Raw genomic sequence first — 6,000 nt, forward strand, 5'->3', positions numbered from 1 at the left:
AACATTGCCCCCGGCTACCTAACTTCTGAATACAACAAAGTCTAGACTTCCAGCCTACAGTCACCACCTTTAGGTGGAGATGAGCACTGTGCTGTGCTCCTTTTATCTGGAACAACTAATACCTCCCCAAAAAGCACAAACAAATAAAAAATATAACATAAAACCAAAGATTCTCTTTAAATTGTATTTCTATTATTTTTGTGTGTACACAATGTGTTTCCGTCATATGAGTGCAGGAACCTGTGGAGGCCAGAAGAAGATCATCACTGGATCTCCTGAAACTGCCTCACACAGGTGCTGGGAATCTAACTCAAGTCCTCTGCTGAGACATCTCTCAGCCCCACCAAACCAAACATTGTAGACAATGGCTTCAAACATACCCCGTGCCTTCACAGGGCAAGCTACTGCTCTCTCATATGTCAGGTTCTGTGGTGACTGAATGAATTCGTCTGCATTTTCCTAAAATATCTGATCACTCAGGACCTGTCTCAGGGGCCCACAGGCTTCCCTCTATATTGGTTCTTCTTTTCCATGCCAGTGCAGCAGCTGAAGAAAACCATGGTCCCCTTCTCGATGACAAGAGTGTCTCAGAAGGGATATAGGGCCCAGTGTAGAGGCAATCCTGCGCCTTCCTATTTCCTTCTGTCCACCACATACTAGAGGCAGGCTTTTGTTAGCAAAGTATGCACAACAAAGGAGAAAAAGAATGCAGGAAGAATGTTTACTGAATGTAGAGTATTTTTATAACTTAAAACAGTGTTAAGTATGACAGACTTCTTCAGGAATGCACCAGAAGCAGCACATACAGCCTCTGAGGTGTGTTCACTGACTTTTCTCCCAGAGACCCCAAACACAGGTACATGACCCACCCCAGTGACTCACAATGCCCACAGAGCTGCCTAGCTTTTGCTCTATATTAAACTAAGATACTTGCTTAAAGGAATGGTGTTAAACTAAGACCACTTCCAGATAACGGCAGACATTACAGTCCAGTCCCTACTCCCAGCCCAACCTAACAGAGGCTAGTCTGTTAACTCAGAGATGCTACATTAAACAAAATACAAAATAGTAGCAGTAAACTTTTAAATGTTCTGGAACTAGGAGATGGCTCAGTGGATAAGAGTGCTTACTCTGAAAACAATAAGACTTGGATTTAAATCCCCAGCACCCACATGCCTGTAACCTCAAGATCAGGCAGCACAGGTCGGCTAGCCAGCCTAATGGAAAAGGCAAGCTTCCAGTTCAATGAGAAGTCTTGTCCCCAGGCAATAAGGTAGAGAGCAAAAGAGGAAGACAACCTATATATCTTACTTTTTTAGGGATGTTAAAAATGGAGCTTTGGAATTTTTGATTCAAAGAACAAAACAATATAACTCCTGTTGTTGACATTAGCTTTCAATGATTATTTTATAATTACTGAACACTCTTTTCAATGGGAACATTTACTGGGTCCTGAAAATGCTTTAGACTTTATCTAGTCATTGCTCCCTTGTCACAACCCCAAGACCACTGATCTTTTTCATTGTCTGCACATTTTGTCTTTTCCTATGGAAATATGGGAGTATAATCCACACAGTTGGAATCACGCGGTATGGAACCTTTAGTGTCACTTCTTTCACTCAGCAATGTGCACCTAAGTTTCCTCTGTGGTTGTACGTGGCTGAATAGTGCTACACTATACTAGTGCTATAGTTATCCACATCACTCTCCTAAGAACATCCTGGTTGCTTTCAAATTTGGATAGATACAAATTAAGTAGGTATGAGCATGCACGGCAGGTTTCTGTGTGGGCAATATCGACAAATATGACTGCTGGATCATACTGTCAGAATATGTTTTGCTTTATGAAAAGCTGCCAAATTGTCTGATAAAGTGTCCATCCCATTTTACATTCTCACCAGTAACAAAGTTTTTATTATTATTATTATATCCTCATTAATTTTGTGTAAGTGCATGTGTGTGGACACCAGGCACACACATGACACAGCATGTGCACGGAGGTCAGAGGACAGCCTGTGAGAGTCATCTCTCCCTCATTCATACGGGCCACAAGAATTGGATTCAGATGGTCAGGAGTGGCAGGAAGTGCCTTTAACTGCTGAATCATCTCAAGAGCAGCAATAGACATCTTGTTACTTCGCATCCTCAACAGTGTTTGATAGTTTTAACCTTCTGGACAAGAGTGTACTAAGAGCTCATTTATTTTTCCTAACTGGTGGCTTGAATGAGAATGGCCCCCATAGGCTCATAGATTTGAATACATAGTCTCCAGTTGGTAGAACTATTTGAGAAGGATTAGGTATGACCTTGTTGGAGGTATATCACTGGGGCCAAGCTTTGAGGTTTCAAAGGCCTGTGCCATTCCCCAGTAGCGCTCTCTGCTGTGGCTCTGGGGTGAACTCCCAGCCCAGTCTGCTTGTTGCCATACTCCCCACCATGATGGTCATGACCTTACCCTCTGAAACTGTAAGCCCCAATGAACTTTTTCTTTTCTAAGTTGCCTTGGCCCTAGTGTCTCTTCACATAACAGAAAGGTAGCTAAGATAATAAGGAGGGATCGGTGTCACCGTGCCGACACTAGTCTGCGCTCACGTAACTAGCAGGACATTAGTACTTGTGTCATCTGTCACTTTAAACCACAAATTCTGAAAACTCAGCTTAAATCTTTCTCATGCTTGTGTTCAGAGTGGTGATTCATGACAAGCTGTAGCTATCAGTGTGCTGGGACACAAATCACATCATCCCTAGTATGTGTATGCTGACACACAACACAGTACATGTGTGGAGGTTGGCAGACAACTTGCAACAGGGGAATCATACTCAAGAGGACAGGCATGTCTGCAGGTGCCTTACTGAGCCATCTCAATATCCCCTGTACTTACCTTTAAAAATCTAAGAGAAGACATAAAGACATTATCTGAACACATACTTTTTTTAATCCTTCAACAATACCCTACAAATCTAGCTCACTGGTAGAATGTTTGGATACTGATGTCTCTCTAGGCCCCCAGCGTAGGAGTATTGAAACTCTAATGACCTTTATCAGGTCAGGTCCAGAGAAAGGTCCTTCATAAGGTGAGTGTGTTGTCCTTTGAGTGGATTGATACAGAAAATGAAAAGGAATTCTGAGTCAATTCTATCCGTAAAACACTTAAGTATCATTTGAAATATGATATTTCAATATGAAAATATGAATGCACTTCACAGACATTATAACTTAATTTAAAATTCACCTTGTTTACATAAAATGCCTTCAACATGGTTACCAGTCTTGACCAATGCAATGTCATATGTACAATCAGTCATCCCTCGGTATCCCCAAAGTATTCCAAGGGTATTCTGGTAACTCCATTATCCCAGTGGATACCAAAATCCATGGGTGTCCAAGTATCTTCTATGTATGGTATATCTGCAAAGAACCTGTACACAGAGAATCCATACACAGAACCTGTGTGTACCCTCATATGTGCTTCACATAAAAAGACTTAAGAACAACAATGACTAACTGCAAGGTAAATACTCTGTTGCTATATTGCATTATTTGGGGGAGAAATGATAGGGGAAGATCAGTATGTTTCACACAGTTTCCTTTCCTTTACAAACGTTCTAGGAACTTAGACATGGAAGGCTCACACTACCTTTCTCCTTTCTTCCTGTCCTTAATACACTGAGGCACCGTGCTGCTCACATAATCTCAGGTAACTGAATAGACAGTAGCTGCTGTTTATTATCCCATGGGCTATGGTCAGGAAAGCTGTTTCTAAAAGGTTCCTGTGATAGACAGTTGGTCCTTAGTTTGGTGGTACTGAGAGTGATGGATGGAACCCTCAAGAGCTGGAGCACAGCGGGAACTCCTAAAGACCCTTGGATGGGCTTTGTGGAGCCCAGTCTGTCTCTCGCTTCCAGTCTCACAGTATGCTTTCTTGTTACAGTAGAGTTACCATTGTGGCCCATCTGCTATGAAGTCCTCATCAGAGCTGAGCTGATTCCAGTGCCATGGCCCAAGTTTCCAGAAGTCTCAGCTAAATAAACATTTTAAACATTATTTTATTTGCTTATTTACTGTACACATGTGATACAATATGCATGTAGAGGTCCAAGAACAAGTTATGGGCATTGGTTCTTTGCTTCTATCATGTGAGATGTGGGGATGGAACTCAAGTTTGGCAACAGGGATACCCTTTACCTGTGATCCACCCTGCCAGCCCAGTCTCAGATATTTGGTTATAGGAGTAAAAACCAAAGTAATAGAGAGAGGAGCCAAATGTTGGTACTCGATGACTATCCTCCTCCCTTAGCAGTCAGGCTTCCTGACCATTCATTCCAGCACTCCATCACTGAGTCAATCATTTGGTGCCCTTTAGGCCATTCTGCCTATAACAAACACTTCACATATACTTTCTCTTTCATATTCATGCAGTGAAGCCACTACAACACAACATGAAGCCCAAAGCCAGCAAGTGGCTGTATTAGATGGACCCAGACACAGAGGCTAGTCTTGATTTCATGCTCTCTATCACCCCAATTAAGAAACATCTCCTGTGTGCAAAGTATACAGCAGATATACCCTAACTGACAGAACAATGTATACCGTCTCATTCTATAAACTGTGCTCCTTTTCCAAGAATAGTGCCAAAAGACAATACATTACTTCATTCCCTTGATTGAAAATCTTAGTGGCTTAATTCACTCGGTCAAGTGTTTATCCACAGAGGATGCAGAATAGGCCCTGATTCCCCTGGTTCCTGCTCTCTGCAGGTGGAAGAAGATGTGAGGCAGGGCCCAGCAAGCACTGAAGACAGTGTGTGAGGACTGTAGCAACTGACAGAAAATGCTGAGTGCCCCCAGAGAACAGACACTCACATTTGAGTCTCATATACCAGTTGTCCCAAATCCAAGGCAGTCAGGGAGAGGAACACCAGACCTAGTAGTTGGTGCAAAGGCCACCACCAGAAGCTGGCTTCGTCCACGCGAGACAAAAAAGTTATTGTGCCATGGGCCTGAGGGGTAAGCTGTCAGCAGGCGGGGTTACTGTGCCATAGGCCTGGGAGCAGGCTGTGCAGGGTCAGGTGTAAGCAGAGCAAAGAGATGGGAGTCAGGCCAGGTGTGATGGGAAGCCAGTGCAGGGGTTTAAGAGTAGTATTGTTCATGTTCTGAAACATTACTCTGACTGCTCTGAGAAAAATGAACTGTACAGTATAGAACTGAGTGAACAGAATACCAAGAGAGAGGTGGGGTGAAAGATGGCCTGGCACCCCTAGTCCTTCAACCCCACCTCCCATTTGTCATGCCAAGGCCAGCATCTCTGGTCCAGGTTTCCAATACCTGACAAACACTCTGACAGAGCACCATGCATGAATCCACAAACAACAGTTCTTAGGTTCTGGATAAGAACTAAGTTTCCACACAAACCAGATAACTTAAGTTTGTGCCCCAGAGCTCTCTCAGTAAGAGAATTGTCTCTTGAACTGTGGCCCAACCCCATACATGCACAATAAACAAACACAAAAATTTTTTAAAAGTATAATTCCCACATATATCTAATGAATATTCCTATTTTGCTAACGGTTGGCATAAAAAACAACATCAACAGGCTGGGGTGCCACTTCTTAAGACTCTTCTTATGTCTGCTGAACCTGCCCTGCTGCAAGGGGGAAAAATGGATATGGGGGGGAGGGGGAGAAGAAAGCAGAAAGCAGAAGAGGAGCTACTGTCAATCTACTGCACTATCTGTGTCCTCAGGAGACTTCCCTGCGGTGACCTGCAGCTGTCTCCATAGCCCCGAATTTTCTCTTAGGAGCTGATACAGTCCCTCTTAGGAACTACTAAGAAAGTGGGCCACACCTGTGTAAGGGAAGAAACTAGTACTTTCAAAGAACAAAGTTGCTACACGTGGTGGTGTGTATCTTTAATTGAGCACATAGGGGCTGAGGCAGGTGGATTTCTCTGTGTTCAAGGCCAGCTTGGTCTTCATACAGAGACCTTGTCTCAAAAAAATAA

The 6,000-nt window shown here is 43.2% G+C and overlaps 1 protein-coding gene across 1 annotated transcript in view; it reads right to left on the reverse strand.

Moving 5' to 3' along the window:
- LOC101983540 (constitutive coactivator of PPAR-gamma-like protein 1) overlaps nucleotides 1–6,000 on the reverse strand; it is a gene marked incomplete at its 5' end in the record, with an annotated part of 84,686 nt that overhangs the window by 44,963 nt on the left and 33,723 nt on the right.

The sequence above is a fragment of the Microtus ochrogaster genome, chromosome 16 (genome assembly GCF_000317375.1).
Source record: "Microtus ochrogaster isolate Prairie Vole_2 chromosome 16, MicOch1.0, whole genome shotgun sequence".
Classification (NCBI taxonomy): Eukaryota; Metazoa; Chordata; class Mammalia; order Rodentia; family Cricetidae; genus Microtus; species Microtus ochrogaster.